Consider the following 18,702-nt stretch of genomic DNA (forward strand, 5'->3'; position numbering starts at 1 on the left):
ATTAATATTAATGTTCTTCCTTTTTGTATTTTGTACTAAACCAACTCTTTGTCACACTCCGTGGACTGTAGCCCACCAGGCTCCCCTGTCCATGGGATTTCCCAGGTAAGACTACTGGGGTGGGTTGCCATTTCCTACTCCAGGAGATCTTTCCAACCCAGGGGTGGAACCCCTGTCCCTTTTGTCCCCTGCATTGACAGGCAGGCTCTTTACCACTGGCACCACCTGGGACAAATTTATTCAAAACATGAATCTGCTCAGTTAACACTCATCATCTGAAAGATGTAAGAGGTTCTACATATATGTAATGCTAACATGTAGAGAGAGTAGTCAAATTATTTATTATGTTCTTTAAAAACTCTTCTATTATTTTAATTTCACCTCCACATGAAAGTTATTTTCTAATGTTTTATAACATCTATAGTCCAGTGATCAAATATAGTCATCATTTCTAAATGAATATAAGGCTCAGTGAACTTAAAAGGAAAAATTTTTCTGAAATAAATGCTTTGGTTAACATTAAAATTTTTGTCACAACACACATTTTAAAATATAATACTTTTCATAAAGTAGAACAAAGACTATTTGACGTGTTAATGTAAAGTGGATTTTGAATCTATTTTAAATGAAATTATATTTCCCATTAAAATACTGAATCTTCCTAATAGAAATATGGAAAGCTTCTTTTCCTTTCTATAAATCCCAAGCATGACTTAAGCTTTTCCAATCTTTATTTTCTACACCAGAGTGTTAAAGAACAAGAGATTAAGCACTCATCATGTGATGATGAAAATCCACAAGTATATTTTTGCCTATACTTCATGAGAGTTTTACTTTCATCTGGAGTCAGTAGGAGAATCTTATATTTAATTCCACTGTGGAAACCTTAAAAAGTACCTATATTTGGTGACTGAATCATTTATCTATTTACATGAATATACTCAGTCTAATATTTGTCTCTTCCAGATCCACACATTCATTATCTGACTCAGCTTCTCTCTCTACCTGTGAGAGTCAGATGGCTGTCCTTCATGCTCCATGAGACCCATGCTCTTCACCTGTCATCTCTCCCAAAAGCCTTGTACCTTTCAATCACTGAATCACCTTGGCTATTGCTTTCAAAACTCCCCCTTTCTTAAAGTCTGCATCATATCAACACAGAAAGAAAACTGTTCTCCTGAACCTTTCCATGGGGCGCTATACAGTTTTATACATTTAGTCTTCCTAATGAAGAAAATTCTTCAAAACAATCTCTCTAAAAATTGCTAAATTTATACGCACCCAGAGAGTAATCTGCATTCAGTAAGCACCCCAAAATATTGCAGAACTAAAACACACTTGGGAGAGATTGAAGGCAGGAGGAGAAGAGGCGACAGAGGATGAGATGGTTGGACGTCTTCACAGACTCAGTGGACCTGAGTCTGGGCAAACTCCAGGAGATACTGAAGGACAGATGGGCTGTGTTCCAGGGGATCGCAAAAAGTTGGACAGGACTTAGCAACTAAATAACAACAAAACACACTAACACTAGATATTTTATTTTCTAGGTCGTTAAAGCAGATTGGGAGTAAATTCTGCCTCAATTTTCTTTCTAATGACATTGTAGAACTGAAAATAAAAAAAAAAAAAAAACTTTGGGAAATTCTGTTGTCCCATTTCCATTTTAATCAGGTAGAAGCCGCATGTGTGATGCATAACCACCTCTGAGCAGGGCTTCACCACCTGCTGAGTACATTGATGCAAATGTTCAAATGATGCCTGTTCATTATGAAAACTCTTCATTGAAGTTTACAAATAATTTCCTTGGTTAAAAAAATGGGTAGGTAGACTCTAATTCCTCTGAAAGACGCTGCTCACTACTTCTTTCTGAAGTTTTGGTCCTATTAGGGTTTTGTTTGTTTTTTGTATTTTTTCAGCATGACACACCCTGTTCCAAAATGAACTCTCTTCCCAACAGCTCTAAATGTGACGTGCAATTTATTACACAATCTAAAATACACATAATTAGAAACAAACAGTGGTAAATAGACAGTGTTAAAAGATAAACTGAGGCATATTAAAAATGTTAAGACTTTATTTGAGCAAAATTTAATTCCAGTCAGGTAGTACAAAACCAGAAGATTTCACGGACGGAGGCTGAGGAGAGACTTTTATAAAGAAAAAGTGGAAGCAAAATAAGGAAATGATTGATTAGCTGTAGTTTACCCCAAGTTGCCTGTTTGTGATTAGTTGTCCTTATGTTTCAATTCAGTGACCTTGAGGTATTAATGGGCTCAGATTTTGTTTCACATCCACAGCCACCACGGCATTTGAACCCCTTCATCTAAAGACCTCCTTGTTTAATTAATTTAATGATAGTAATTTTAAGATTTCTAAAGTTCCATATTTATCTCCAGTTGTCTTTACTTTTATTTTCATTCAGTTAAAGGTTTTAAAATTACTTCTGCAACTTATATGAAGCAAAGGCAAAATGAGACACACAAACCAGGAAATGAATGTGAAACAATACATTTTGAGAATCATTATACTAAAAACATAAACATGCTTATGCAATAATGTCTATTTATTTATGCATGCTGCTAAAGTAGAACAACATAATTTTTCAGCTTTTGAGCCTTAAATATTCAGGCATTCACTCAAGTGAACTGTTAGTGGCTCAGTCATATCCGACTCTTTGTGACCCCATGGACTAAATAGCTTGCCAGGTTCCTCTGTCCTTGGAATTCTCCAGGCAAGAATACTGGAGTGGGTAGCCATTTCTTCTCCAGGGGATCTTTCCAATCCAGGGATCAAACACAGGACTCTTGCATTGCAGGCAGATTCTTTACCAACTGAGCCACAAGGGAAGCTCATCCATTTACCTAATATTTACTGAATTTTCACCAGGTTCCAGGCACACTGTTCCAGGGGTTGAAGATGTATCAGTAAATAAATAGATTTAAATATTCATCCTCATGGAGCTTACATTCTGATTACATGTGAAATATCCTCATGGAAATTCAAGTCAAATTCATGTATATTAAATTTTTGTCTCCAAAGACTTACTTGTAGCAAATGATCTAGATGCTTCCACTTTTTTAAATATAACAAAAAGTAGGTCCTGAACCAAACAAAACTAATTACTTTAAACATGTTGAAAGAACTGGAAATAATAGAATTGCATAAACTGTAACACAGACTAGCCCAATTCTTGGAGTTAAATCACATATTCCTGATTAATCTTCCAAATATAAATATTTACACGTGTTCAGTCCTTCTTTCTTGATGGAAAATGAAGAAACTTTGGGCTGAGAATGAACTGAACTTTCAAAAGTTCTCAAAATATTTTAAACAGGAAACCAGCTGCCTCCACCCACCCATGGCAATATGTTCAAAGTGCAGAACTGCAGGAGTTCAGTGAAGGCTCTGACAGCTCCAAATTACTACAAGTCAGATGTAGTCCTTGAATTGTATGCCCGTGCAAATAAGATTACAGAAGACTCTGAGAAAATAAAATTATTAGTGAATACAGACCTCTCTACTTTCACAATTATGTTGTTTTCTTAAAACACATGATTAATTTGGTTTGAAATCACAAGGCTCTGAATAGGAGTATTATAAACTGCAGAGAGTATATTGTACCTCTTATGACATGTATGGAAAAAATATAAAAGGAACATGCAAAATTGATTTGGTATATAATTAAAACTATGCATTTATAGTACTATATTTATTTATGGTATTAAGGATGTTAAACCAATTGTTTTTTTTTTTTTTTCTTGCTAAGGAGTATTTTAACTCTAAGAAAAACTGAATTGAAATGATATGTGATTTAGTCACTAAGTCATGTCTGACTCTTGTGACCTCATCGACCATAGCCTGCAAGGCTCCTCTGTCTATGGGATTCTCCAGGCAAGGATACTGGAGTGGGTTGCCATTTCCTTCTCTAGGAGATCTTCCTGACCCAGGCATCAAACCAGGGTCTCTTGCATTGCAGGCAGACTCTTTATTGACTGAGCTACAAGGGAAGCCCCTGAAATAATATAGAAAAAGCAAAGGAGAGTAATGAAATTGCTCAAAACTGAACATTCTTATCTAACAAACTGAGATGTATTAATATAGGCATATATTTCATTAAAATTATCAGAATAGCAGCTAATAAGATGTTGACATTTAGAAAAAAATGTTGACTTATCTTAGTCACTGTCACTAGATTTATAGCCTATAGATCTATGGACTCTACTAAGATAAAAATAATATCAACCCTACATTTTGTTCTAATTCTTTAAATTTTAATCAGTATAAAACAAGTAATCAGTTTTCAGATATATCATTGGGAAGAAAAAACCTTAGCCTCAAAAAACAGATATGGTGGTTATATAATACTTAAGCTACTCTTATAATAATATATCCAAAATCTTGATTTCACTCATAACATTTCATTTGTAAGATTCTGTAATTTTAGAGGGGCTTGCGCAGTGGATCGGTGGTAAAGAAACCACCTGCAGAGTAGCAGAAGCAAGAGATGTGAGTTTGATCTCTGGGTCAGGAAGATCTTCTGGAGGAGGAAATGGCAACCCACTCCAATATCCCATGGACAGAGGACCCTGGCGGGCTACAGTCCATAGGGTCCCAGAAAGTGGTAAGTGAGTGAGGATGCACACATGTAATCTTAAGAAAGAAAAGACATTAACTATTTAAAGATATAAATGTTAGATTTTTATTTGAAGATCAGTTAGTCTATGAGATTGTGTAACTTCCCTGGCTACGCTTTCTCCATTTTAGCCAAAATGTATTAGTGATTTGTTTAGACATAGAGTATCTCCAATTTCTCTAATTATTTTTCTAAGGGTTGATGATTCTGTTTGGTCTTTTTTTTTTTTTTTTTGGTCCTTTGGCGTAAAAACAGATAACACTAAAGAAAAAAACAATTTAACCATAAAACAGTTCTTAGCACAACTGCTAATTGATCCAGAACCAGTTTTCATATGTTTATTTTATTGTATGCTTAGTTTTCTTATTTTCTTAGCAAAGACAAGTAAGGAATTAGATTAAAAATGTCAAAATAACAGGAAGTTAATAGCCAGTGTTTATATTTCTCAAAAGATCTGGCATTCCAGCCCCTAAAATAGAAAATGTAAGACATATGCAAGGAAAACTGCAAAGAGCTGAAGCCAGATTAAACTCATTTTTTAAAACTTGATTTTTAAATTTACCTTTCAATCATATAAAAATTTTTTTCTTCAACTCTTTCCCTGGTAATCCTGATGATGCCGCAATTTTAAATCTTCCTCAAAAACTCTATTTTTACTTTTTTTTTCTCTCTCTGCTCTCCAAGATTTTTATCTTTTGCTTAATTCATAAAAAGAAGGGAAAAAAATTAAGAAATGTGTGAATTCCTAGAAACTGTGTTTCATCATATTTATCATTTCCTGCTCTTCATACCAATTAGTTTTTCTTAAATTGTGGTAAGGAAAGAACATACTGGCACCAGTTATTTCCACAGGTCACCATATGTCACATACTTCTCAGTACCACAAAAATATAGCTATGGAACATCATCAGAATGGTATAGTGAAAGCCAGAGAATACTGGGTTCAGAATCAGAAAACCTATTCCTTGAGAAGGTCACCCAAAGACACATCTTCACTTATTTCTAACACAAACATAAATATAATGCCTAAATATGATCTATGGTTGCTATAGGAACACTTTGTTTATACTTTGAGTCCTGCGCTGTCCAACATGGCAGTCATTGGCCAGATGGAGCTGATGAACCCTTGAAATGAGGGTCATCTGAACAGAGATGTACTGTGTGTGTAAATTAGGCACAGCATAGCAAACGAAAATGTAAAATATCTCATTTGAAATTTTATATTGATTATATTTTAGAATAATATTTTAACAATGAGTTACAAAATTTTCCACATTTAGCAAATTGGGACTTTCCTGGTGGTTCTGTCTGTGATGCAGGAGACACAGGTTTGATCCCTGAGTATGGAAGATCCCCTGGAGAAAGGAATGGCTACCCACTCCGGTGTTCACGTCTATAGAATTCCATAGACAGAGGAGCCTGATAGTCTGAAGCCCATGGGGTCTCAAAGAGTTAAACTATACTATTAAGTTACTTCCATGTTTATTTTCTGACTTTTTAATGTAACTTTAAATTGTATATGTTGCTTGAATGATATTCCAATTAGACAGTTCTACTCTAAAATATCTAAAAAAAACTAAGAGATTTCTTTTTCATAGAGAATTGTCCAGGAGTAGAATATTACATTTCAATTTTTTTTAATTAAAAAAAAATGTTCTGTGCCTTTTGGCAATATTTTTCTATCTTACAGAGGTTTTTGACCTATAATTCAAGTTTACATAATTAATAACAATGGTATTTACAAACATATGCTTAGAAACTGCATTCTATCAATAGTGGAAATCCAGATGAAAGAACTAACGCCTGTTGTTGTTCAGTTGCTTGGTCATGTTCGACTCTTTGCAACCTGATGGACTACAAGACACCAAGTTTCCCTGTCCATCACCAACTCCCAGAGCTTGCTCAAACTCATGTCCATCAACATGAGTTGGTAAAAGCATCAGTGATGCCATCCAAACATCGCATCCTCTGTTGTCCCCTTCTCCTCCTGCCTTCCATCTTTCCCAGCATCAGGGTCTTTTCCAATGAGTCAGTTCTTCGCATCAGGTGGTCATATCTGGAGCTTCAGCTTCAACAGTATTCAAGCCTAGATCTCTACAAAAACAATGACTTTCACATTGATAAATCTAACTAATGTTTAATTCCAGGCTTGAAATTCCTGTCTTACTTGACCAATTAGTAGCATTTGTATAAACTGGCCATTACAACTTTCCAGATCACTTGTTTACTTGGCGTCTAGAAAACCCGTTTCTCATGCTTTTCTGCCTTACTGATGGTATGTGCTCAGTCATGCCTAACCCTTTGTGGCCCCATGGACTATAGCCCACAAAGCTCCTCTGACCATGGCATTTTTCAGGCAAGAATACTGGAGTGGGTTGTCATTTCCTCCTCCAGGGGATCTTCCCGACCCAGGGATCGAACCCAATCTCCTGCATTGGCAGGTAGATTCATTACCATTGAGTTACCTGGGAAGCCCCACCTTGCTGATGGCTGCTTCTTATTTCACTTTAGTGACTCTGTCCCATTGCACACTCCTGAGGTGGAAGTGCTGCAGTGTTGAGTCTTCATACTCTTTCCTCTTCCCCAGTGGCAATCGGTGTAGCTGAATGCATCCAGTCCTTTGCCTTCAGGTCCACTTACTTCCTGATGTGCACCACAATTATTTCTCCATCCTGAGATCTTCTTTCAGCTCTTGATTCATGTATCCAGCTGACAACATCAGCGTTGCAATATTTAATTGGCATCTCAAATTTCACATGTCCAAAAACAAATTCTTAAACACCACCTTCTAATCTACTCTTCCTTCTGGCCTCCCTCTGTCAGCAAACATTTTATTATTCCAGCTTCTTAGATCAAGCCAAGAGATCATCTCTGATTCCTCTCTTTTTTTTCACACTGAACATGTAAGAGAGTGGTCCTGCTTATGGCTCCATGAATACCGGAGTGTTTCCCATCAAGCTATGCTGTGTGTTACTGTGTTAGTCGCTCAGTCGTGCCCGACTCTTTGCGACCCCATGGACTGCAATCCACCAGGTTCCTCTGTCCATGAGATTTTCCAGGCAAGGATACTGGAGTGGGTTGCCATTTCCTTCTCCATCAAACTATGCTATGCTAGCTTGCTATGCTTAGCTATGCTAATAGGTCAAATTTATTGTAGTCCCACATCCAAGCTTCCCTTGTGGCTCAGATGGTAAAGTCTGCCTGTAATGCAGGAGACCTGGGTTCAATCCCTGGGTTGGGAAGATCCCCTGGAGAAGGAAATGGCAACCCACTCCAGTATTCGTGCCTGGAAAATCTCATGAAGAGAGGAGCCTGGCAGCTACAGTCCATGACATCACAAAGAGTTGGACACAACTGAGCAACTTCACTTTCATTTTCAATTTGATCCAAGCTTCAGAAGCCGGTAAGTAGATTCATACAGTGTCAACATCCTTAGATCCATTTATTAAGTCATAGTTGCCATAGTCAGTGTTTTCAGTCCACACAATCGTAAGTTTTATAACTTAATCTTTGCCATTGTAAAAAGAACAGAGAAGCCTGGGCAGCATCAGAGAATGAGATGAGAGCAGCTCTATGCTGTCTGGTTTTGGCCCAGCTTAGTTCTGCTGTTAGTTTAACCTCTAGGAGATCCTGAACTAAGGATGAAATGAAGGGTGGTCCAGTGGTTAAGAGTCTGTCTTGTAGTGCAGGAGGCACTGCAGCCCCTGAGGGAAGATCCCACAGAGCAACTGAGCCCATGTACTGCATCTACTGAGGCCACGCTCTAGAGCCTGTGCTCGGCAGCAAGAAGCCACTGCGATGAGAAGCCTACTTATTGCAACTAGAAAGTTGTCCCTGCCTGCCGCAATAGAGAAAGTCTACACATAGTAATGAAGACCGAGTGCAGCCAAAAATAAATAAATAATTTTTTAAAAAAGATTTTTTAAAAAGATGGAATGAAGCACACCTGGATCCTTATACAACACCTGCAATTACTCAAGCTTCTACCTAGGAAAAGCTTACAAATAGAATCTTCCAGAACTATGTTAAACTCCAGGGGTTGTCTGATGCTTCCACTGTCAGCCCCCATCTTTGCTATAAAGGGTTACTATCCCCCGAGCACTTACAATATGTGAGTTATGTTTTTGCCTCTTTCAGATGATGAGCAAACAGAAGAAAGGAATCTATGAATATACACTGAATAATAAAGCCATTAGAACTTTGGCAGCCATCATAAATTCAACTTTTGACATAATGCCTTCATAATCCTAAATTCACTAAGGGAGGAAATGAAAGACTCTGAAAAACCCTCAGAACTATTTCCATAAAAACTAAAGTTGTTTCAGGCTCCTCTTCATTGGAATATTGTCACTTTACCTCCTGTTACATTTCTAAATGGTTCCTGCATCTTAGAAACATATGTTCATGAGTCAGTGGCTGACAGACTCACTTCTATTTTTTTTTTTGAAACTTTAATTCTACAAATTAAAAGCAAGCATTAGGATATAACACCACTTGTAAGTTCTGCAGTGAGCATATTTTTCCTACCCAATACTAAGGATATCTGTCTTCACATACCAAAAAAATGCTTCTATCAGAACGTTAATTTCAAATATCTGTATATCTTTGTTACACCTAACAGCAATTCTTGGCAAATACCACTGATTATAAATCAATCAGGTAATATTTATACATACAGAAAGATGAATAATCTTCTGCAAAGCTATGATTTCAGTCAAATGGCCTTGAGCCCAACCTATCTTCTCTTTGATGGTCTGATTTTCTCCAATAAAATACCTATTTCTTTTTTTTTAATAACCAAATTCTCAATTCACACTTGATCACAAATGAGCATCTATAATCGGCCACAGAGAATGGGGCTATACAAAATCCCCTCTCTGGGAAAGAGTCTTGGAAGTCAGCCTAGATCTAGTTACTTAATTTAATTAAATAATTATAATATCATTAAGCCAGTGACCAAAGCATTTGAAATGACAAATAATTTTAACAATGAAAAGTTTAAAAGGATGAATCTTTACATTTCAACTATCTTTATCTCTTTGGATGCTTGGCAAAAAATATTACTTCAGTAAAGCCTATAAGTGATAGCAAGCTTCTAAAATAGTACATTTCTAAAATGATATCATAGAAATTATACATATATGTACAAAACTCATTATTATAACATAAGGAACTTTTATAATTTTATTTCATTAAAAATACTGAAAAATAGAGAAGGAAATGAATGCTATTGAAGAGACTAGTTCTGGGCTCTTTAGAGGAAAAGCGAAATAATACATTTAAGGTTTGGCTATTTGAAGGGGAAAGTGTTGCTAACAAGTTCTTTTTACTATCTGTACACTCTTCTCAACATAATCTATTAGCAGTATAAATTTTATATATGCTCTTCACCCACTCAAATAAAACTTATAGGATAATTTTCTTTGGTAATAATTGTATCTCCATAATTTTAAGAAGATGCAGTCACTAGGCATTCATTCATAGCCCACATTAAAAAAAAAAAAAAAAAAAAAGGAATGGCAGTGTGTTCCCAGTGTCATTTCATTTCCAGTCACTTCATTTATTTCATTTGTGAATAAGTAATATTAGATGAAAATTAGAGATGAAATTTCCTTTGAGAAATCAAAATATATCTTCTCTGAGTATGAATACAACATTCAAGAAAATAACCAAGACAAACAAAAGAGCTGAATACGAGAACAGCCAACTTAAATGCAAAGACTGCTTATTTTCTTCTTTCTATTCCAAAGGCAAGAGCGGGCCACCTGAGGGGACTGTGATTGGCTTGGTCTACAGTTGCTGGAATCGATCTGCCTGTGGTCTCACCACCCATTCCCGGGGCTCGCTTACCCCAAAGCCCACTCCCAACCATCTCGCTAACTCCTGCCAGATTTACATTCCTAAAATACCAGTGCAGCAGAGTAGAAGAGCTCTGGAGCCAGAAAGACGTTGTTTGGAATCCTGCTTCACTTACTATATCTGTGGCTTTAAATAAATCATCTAACATTTTTGAACATCAGATTCCTTCATGTATAACATGAAGATACTGTGTAAAATGAAACTCATTTGATTGCATAGCTGTCAAAATTGTAGATACGTATGTAATTACCTTGCACACAGAAGCACACTTACATGTTGAAAATATTTCAACGATGAAGAAGAAGCTGATGGTTAAGAAGAATAAGATGATGAAGAAGAGGATGAGTAGAAGAAATTTGCATCTTCAGAAATTTGTAATTGCCCCCTCTCTATATTATGTAAGGACAAAATAAATGTGTGAGTTGTAAGATGCTCCATAGCTATGCCCTGCTTTCTATTGAACCCAGTGTCTACTACTCACAAGGTATATTTTTCTCTGCTTCAGTGAGATGGGTTACTCGTCCCTAGCCTACCTCGCTCTATATTAATTTTTGCCTCAAAATCCTTTGCTCCAACCACTTCTACATCGTAGAAGAGTCTTTGGGGTTTTTAGCAACTATTCAAGTTCCACTGATTTTTTCCCCTTTTTAGATTATGAAAGTATGATAGCAGATTTACAGGAGACTTGGAAAATACAGAACAAAGTTACATGTAAGTTCCACTATATATTACAATCACTTGTTTAAGTAGATAAGATTTTTAATTGGAGTTTCAGTATCAAATGCTCAAGAATTAATAGAAAGAAAAGTAAACAGAAAAGTCGAAGGGTACAGTAGACCTGAAAATTACTCTGAACCAATTCAATGTAATTAAGGTTTATACAATTTTCACACAACAGTAGGATACAAATGCTATTCAAGTTCCCATAGACTATAAACTAGGAGACACTGGAACATATCCAGGGAGATAAAACAAGCTGCAGAAATTTCATGGTTTAAAGGTATTAAAATCCTACATAGTCTGTTCTCTTATCACAGTGGAAATTCCACTGATTTTTTAAACCTCAACTCAGGCATCCAGACTTTTCTTTCAAGGTGCCTCTAAAATCATAAATTTCAAGGCTACACCCATAGTGAGGCACCACAAACTATGTCCCTGTGTCAAACAAATACTGAATCCAATAAAAACACATGAAAGCTTCAAAAGAGACCCCACTGAATGATGTTATCTCACAAGGAAGCTACTTTTTAAAGTTTTGGGGGGGCAATGCAATTCATGTAAAACATTTTTCCAAATACTCACATACACGTTGATATTAAATCAGTATTGCAAAATTACACCAAACTTATACAACTGTTGTATCGCTAGCTTTTCAAGACTCCTTTCTAATCTAATGCTTCTGTAAAACTATGGAGAAAAGTCAGAATTAGAAACTAATTTATATGTGAGGATTTTGACAATAAAATGATTAACAACAAAATATTTAATCAAAAGTTGTAACAATTCTCTATCCCATAAAAATATTAGCAAATGTGTATTCAGATGATTTTAGAAAATAGGATAACTAGTGCTCCTGTAAGCAAGAATATCAAGAAATATCACCATGCATTTCAAAGCTATGTTGCACATTTATAATTATATTTTTTAAAAGAATATCTCCTTTTTATTTCTATTTAACAGCTTTGCCCACTCAACCTTCATTTCATAATTTATCTTTGCAGGAAACATAAGCAAATACTTCCCAGAAGCTATGTTTTCTTCAGTTCTGTAATGACTTTCTCTAAATATCCATTTCCTTTTATTTTATATAGGATTGTATTATTTTATGTCTCTTCTCCACACTACCCAGGTAACTTACATAGAGAAATCAATATTAGTGCTAAGTTTAAAGTATGCTTTTCTGCTAACAGTGACAGGAATTCAGCACACGGACCAGCAAAATGAAAATAACTCTAAATGCACGAGGCATACGTAGGAGGATTTGCATAGCAATTCTACTTTATTTTTACTCTAAGAATATAAACTACTTCAAACACATTGGCTAACTCATTCATTTGGAACTACAAGACAAGGTCTTATTATCAACATATTATCTTACTGTCTAAGTTTAGAGTTGAAAAATCTTACCTGAGTTTTGTTAATATACAGTTTGTTTGTTCGTTGTTTTTTTTTTTTTTTTTGCAAAACTGGAAATGTATAACAAGCTGCCAGGAGAAATAATACCAACGTGGGAAACAGAAGAGGCAGGGAAGAAATCAAGTCCACTTTAAGAAGAAACGTCCATTCCCTCTGTTTCCCAGACCTATGGTAGTTTTGTTTTGGATCTTATAAGCAACTGTCTTTTTCTTTGCTCCGAGAACAACACAGGTTCTACCCAAGCAGGAAAATACAAAAATTAAATAAAAAGCCACAAGGTTAGTAAGCATCTTACCCTCTGGCCTGGCTGGACTGCTCCGGCGGCTCAGTGTTACAGACACATGTGTAAACAGAAGAATTCCCTGCATCCTTTTCTCATCTGTATAGCTCTGGGGTCCAGGCCAACAGGATTATTTCCAGCATTAAGGCCACTCCACACTAACTCGAAGAAGGTTCCAATTGGTTGTGAAGTTTTATCAAAACCAATACCACAACACCCTCCGTGGATCACAAGTGAGCGATCCAAAAGGAAATCGTTTTTAGTGTCCCTAACTCAGCACCGTAATCTAATGCTTCTACACAACCTATTTGAAATTTTACTATGCATAATAAAGGGAGAAACACACACCCCTTCATCACCCACCAGTGTGTTTAATGTTTAATAGCAATTTGCTTAACTTGCAGCAGTAACAGAAAAATTGGCAAAGCAAAAAGAATCTATCTGTAAAAGATTTAAAGAAAGATTATAATGCAGATGACAGGAACAATAGGAAGCATCATTGGTTCAATCTGATCTTTATTAGATTGTGCCCCCAAAGAAAAAAGAATATGTAATAAACTACTTGGGTATAGAAATCAAGATACAAAAAGGTATGTCAAAACCTTTGATTTCATTCATGTAGGCAAGAACTGTGAGCTGCAGTCTCCTGGGCCCCCAGAGAGCTCTCTGGCCCTTGCCCTGGGTGGGGTCGGGTTGGGGCGGGGGGGGACAAAAAACAAATGGAGTGACCTTCCTGCGACAAGATGCAGCTGTCAGGAAGTGTCCTGATGAATGGGTGATGGCAGACCACACACACACACAAAAGTATTTTTCTAGTTGAATTAACAGCATAGAATGTCCAAAGTTTTTTTCAGAGGAGAGGGCAGAAGAAACACAGTCACTGTATTCTTATATTAATAAATAGCATGAAAACAGCATTTGAAAGTTAGGGAGTTAATATTTTCAAATGATTTTATTCTTCCTCTCTTTTTAATCCAGAGGAATATTCTTGGCTGTATAACCTGCTTGTGCTTAGCCGCTCAGCCATGTCTGACTCTGTGCAACCCCGTGGACTGTGTAGCCTGTCAGGCTCCTCTGTTCATGGGATTTTCCAGGCCAGAATACTGGACTGGGTTGCCATTTCCTTCTGCGGGGGATCTTCCCGACCTAGCGATCAAACTTGCGTCTGGGATGTCTCCTGGATTGCAGGCAGATTCTTTACGTTCTGAGCCATACAGGGAAGTCCCAGCTGTATAACAGATCCGTCATCTATTTTCTAGTGAAGAGCATCCTTCCATTCTTCCTGATACAATGGGGGGTGACCAATCCCCCACAGAAAGTGAACCCTCTGAGGTTTCCTTCCAGCCTGTCTTTCCAGATGTGCTCAGTCACTATACCCTTCTCTCACTGAACTCTCCTTTCCTCTGGGTTTTCCCCGTGAGATCCTAAACACCATCAGTTCTGCGAGTCTCAGGTATGCCAGCGGATCTTGCTTTCAGGTGGGTCATCTTCCCTTGTAGTTAGCATTCTCTTCTGTTTCACGGTAAGATGACTGAAAGACCTCTTTCCAGCCAAGAACTCCACTTAATCTGCCCACTGCTCCCTTTAGTTCACCAAAGTGACTGTCTCTGAAAACACATACTTGCCCCTCTGCACACACAGGCACACGCATTCACACACAGGCACTATTTTTTTTTTTTTAATTTCATAGACTCCTCTCAGCCTCCATGCTACTCAGCATCTACGTAGCCATTGATATTGTTCACCACAGCACCAACGTGAAGACTTCTCGGATCTCAGCACTACATCTTCCTGGTCTCCCATGTGACCACTCACTTTTCTCTCCCCTTTCTCTGGAGGTGGCCCTTTTCCCCCTCATCCTTACATCCTTCAGTGTGTCTTCATGTAAATCTATTACCTTTCTGGATACTGTCACCCATACTAATGGTTTCGATGATCACCTTTCCTTCCGAATATTGTAGTATTTCCAAATACTGACATTTGGATCCAATCCTCTTCTGAGTCTCCAACACTCATATATATCATCACACTATACTCTGCTACTAGGAAAGATGACAATATAGCATCAAGTTATTTAAAACTGAAATCATCATCTCTCCATGGACTAGCTGCATTGTTTGCCTCAGTTATGCCAACCTGTCTAACACTTAGCTAAAAAAAAATATTCTAGACATCATCCTTGACTTCTATCTGTATTCAATGCAGCATCACTTGCTTTTGATTTTACTTCAGTAATCTGCCCAGTCCTCTCTCTTGCCCCTGCAACAGTCCTGGTTCAGGTAACTGTTATAACCTGTCTGGATCACTGCAGTGTCTTCCTAAATGATCTCTCTGACCCCAAGCTTGTTCCTCTACATCTTTAGGAAGAGTTTATGTTGTGTGTGTCAAGTCACTTCAGTCGTGTTTGATCCTTTGAGACCCAGTGGCTGGTAGCCCACCAGGCTCCTCTGTCCATGGGATTCTCCAGGCATGAATGCTGGAGTGGGTTGCCATGCCCTCTTCCAGGGGATCTTCCTGACCCAGGGCTCAAACCCACACCTTTTATATCTCTTGAATTGGCAGGTGGGTTCTTTATCATGAACGCCACCTGGAAAGCCCTTAGTAAGAGTTACAGTTGCTTATTTCTAATACTCCTGCTATTTGAAATCTCCAATGATTTTTAACCATCTTATCAAATTCCTTCTTCAAAATACATTTGCCAGAATGCAACATTTCTTTATTAATGTTTAGTCTTGTATGCCACCATCCAGTCTCTCAAGCTAGAAACTATTTTATTATTCCTGAGTCCTCACTCCTCTTCACCCTTTGAATATGACAACACACTTTCAAAGCAAAGCCTGAAAGAATGTCTATTTGTCTATCTCCACTTCATCTCCCCCAGCTCTTTTGAATTCACACCAATCAGATTAATGTTTTAACACATCAATTATTTTACTGGCAAATTTGTAAATTAAGCCAGTAAAATCTGACTGTGTATGGAGGCACTGTCTCAGTTGGAACTGTCAAGTGAAGGCTCTCTTGTTCCACACAGCTTTACTTTCCTTGGGGTCAGAAAGTGGAGTAGGTGTCCTGCTTTGTCCTTATTGCCAAACCTGGCTCACAAATGCTTTGTTGACTGATAGCATGGTGCCTTTCAGCATCGTAGAAACAAGGTTGTCCCTCACCTCCATCTTAGTTCAGAGAGTACACTGCCACTATAACTTATCACACACACACACACCCCATTATGTTAACATTCCATATCCCATAAAAAGGAAGAAGCATCTAATTAAAAAAGAGGAGAAAATTCAGCCTTGGAGTTTTCATAATTTGCTGGCCAGTTCACAATAGCTTAAGGCACTCTGCAGACATCATTGAAAGCTGATTTTTGTGTGTATTTCAGTTCCACTTTATATGTTAGGTCTTCCCGGTGCATTCTGATATTTGCCCACCAATATTATTTCTCTACTTCCTCCTTACGAAAACAATTTATATTTTTGTTTGGGGCAACAGTGTAGTCAGCTTAAAAAGCAGAACAAAAAAACACCTAATGTTACCAAGACTCCCAGTATGAACACACTCGGCCACATGGTAGGACTTTACCAGTGAGATGCGAGTGAGAGTCTGAAGAACATTTTTGGGGAAGCTTTGTCTTGCTCATGGGGCTGCCTCTTCATTCTCTCTTCTTCCTTCCGTGAACAAGGACAGGAGGCTCGAAGTGGAGACGCAGTCTTTTTTTTTTTTTTTTTTTTTTTTACGTTATTTATTTAATTTTTGCTGTGCTGGGTCTTCCAGAGAAGGCAATGGCACCCCACTCCAGTACTCTTGTCTGGAAAATCCCATGGACGGAGGAGCCTGGTAGGCTGCAGTCCGTGGGGTCGCTAAGAGTAGGACACGAGTGAGCGAATTCACTTTCACTTTTCACTTTCATGCATTGGAGGAGGAAATGGCAACCCACTCCAGTGTTGTTGCCTGGAGAATCCCAGGGACGGTGGAGCCTGGTGGGCTGCCGTCTATGGGGTCGCACAGAGTCGGACACGACTGACGCGACCTAGCAGCAGTAGCAGCAGTAGCAGCAGTGCTGGGTCTTCACTGCTGCACAGGCCTCTCTAGTCTCGGGGAGCAGGGGCTTCTCGGGGTTGGCTTCTCTTGCTGTGAACCAGGGGTTCTAGGGCGCACGGCTCAGTAGTTGAGGCTCCTGGGCTCTAGCGCACAGGCTCAGTAGTTGTGCTTTGCTGAGCAGCTCGGGCTTAGCTGCTCCGAAGCTCGCGGCATCTTCCCAGATCAGGGATCATACCTGCTTCGCCTGCATCGGCAGCAGGATTCTTTGCCACTGAGCCACCAGGGAAGCCCAGAGACGCATTCTTTAACTGATTGTAAGGTCACGAGGTCAGGACTTAGACGGGAGTCACAGTGGGAAGGGCAGGAGGAGCTGGGACCGCGGTTGGCTCGTGTGCGCTTTGGGGATGGGAGAAGAGAAGTCATCTGTGTAACCCACTGGCATCAGGTTTCTCCTCTGGCCTTTATTAGCGTGGGAGCTGCGGGCCAATAAAGAGCTGTAACGGCATCTAACTGCAGGAACCGTGGGGAATAAGTCCTCATCAGAACGGACTTTCCTCGGGATCCTTATCACCTAGTCGAGGAAGGCTGAAGAAACCATGAAACTGAAAACCCCCGCAGCAACCTTTACCCAGTTTTACAGCTGTTTCTCACAGTCTCCGCGAGGCCTTTCCTGATTCCCACGGAAAGAGTTGATGCTGCAGCCAAAGGCGATGTTCATGACTTATTTACATGTGTGTTTCCTCAGCTAACTGTGAATTTTTTCATTAGTTTTATTTTTTAAAACATTTTGTTTATTTCAGCTGTGCTGGGTCTTCGTCGTTGTGCACCGGCTTTCTCCTGCTGCAGTGAACAGGATCTACTCTAGTCCTGGTGGCTTCTCTTGTCGCAGAGCAGGAGCTCTAGAACGTGGGCTCAGTAGTTGTGGTGCATGGGCTTAGTTTCCCCAGGGCATGTGGGATCCTCCCCAACCAGGGGTCCAACCCATGACCCTTGTGTGGGTGGGTGGATTCTTAACCACTGGATCACCAAGGAAGTCTTGTAAATTTCTTAAGAATATAATGCTGTGTTTGTCTTCCAATCTTTTGCAAATAGGAAAATAAGTCAATGAGGAAATGAACGAAGGCATAAATGGATAGGTGAATAAATGTATGGATGACCTATAAAAGCAATGAAGAAAACAAAATTAATGAGGGTATCTCAAGATGGGGCAACTTGTAGAGAAAATGAATTAGAAAGATATACTCTGAAACAGTGAACTAGTGTTTGTGATTTAAATTTTTTTTCTAATTTTTTTCTGTTTTTATAATTGAAAGAATAGTGCCAAACATTACACGTGTATGCCTCTCACTGACCAAGTAAGAAAAACAGAAATATTGACAAAGTATGACAAATGGAAAAGATTTTCCTATGGACCTTGGATTCAGCTATTTTGTTAACTTTTAATTGTTACAATTTTAAGATCATTAACAGTATTTGTAGGTTATCCTAAAGCAACATATAATTGCCTTAGTAATGTTCTATGAATGAAGGGACTGACATTCTCAGAAATGTGATTTTGAGGTCTGATACCAGGGCCTCTTCTTTTTAAAATATGTTCTATCAGGGATCTGATTTACTTTTATTACATCTTTTGCCTTAACTTTTCCCTCAATTGAAAAAATACAAATAGAGTTGGCTTTGTATTACAAATTGTACATTGTGCTTGTAAAGAAATTCTGGACACTGTGAGACAATAATTTCCATTTCTAAAATA

General features: G+C 38.2%; 1 protein-coding gene across 1 annotated transcript in view; it reads right to left on the bottom strand.

The window, feature by feature from the left end:
* CCDC102B (coiled-coil domain containing 102B) overlaps positions 1–12,990 on the bottom strand; it is a 256,141-nt gene extending 243,151 nt beyond the window's left edge. The window contains exon 1 of the mRNA XM_068993959.1: positions 12,924–12,990. The gene's annotated coding sequence lies outside the window, so the exon portion shown is untranslated. The remainder of the gene's footprint in view (positions 1–12,923) is intronic.
* Between the last annotated feature and the right edge of the window lie 5,712 nt (positions 12,991–18,702).

Source organism: Capricornis sumatraensis, chromosome 21, assembly GCF_032405125.1.
Source record: "Capricornis sumatraensis isolate serow.1 chromosome 21, serow.2, whole genome shotgun sequence".
NCBI lineage: Eukaryota > Metazoa > Chordata > Mammalia > Artiodactyla > Bovidae > Capricornis > Capricornis sumatraensis.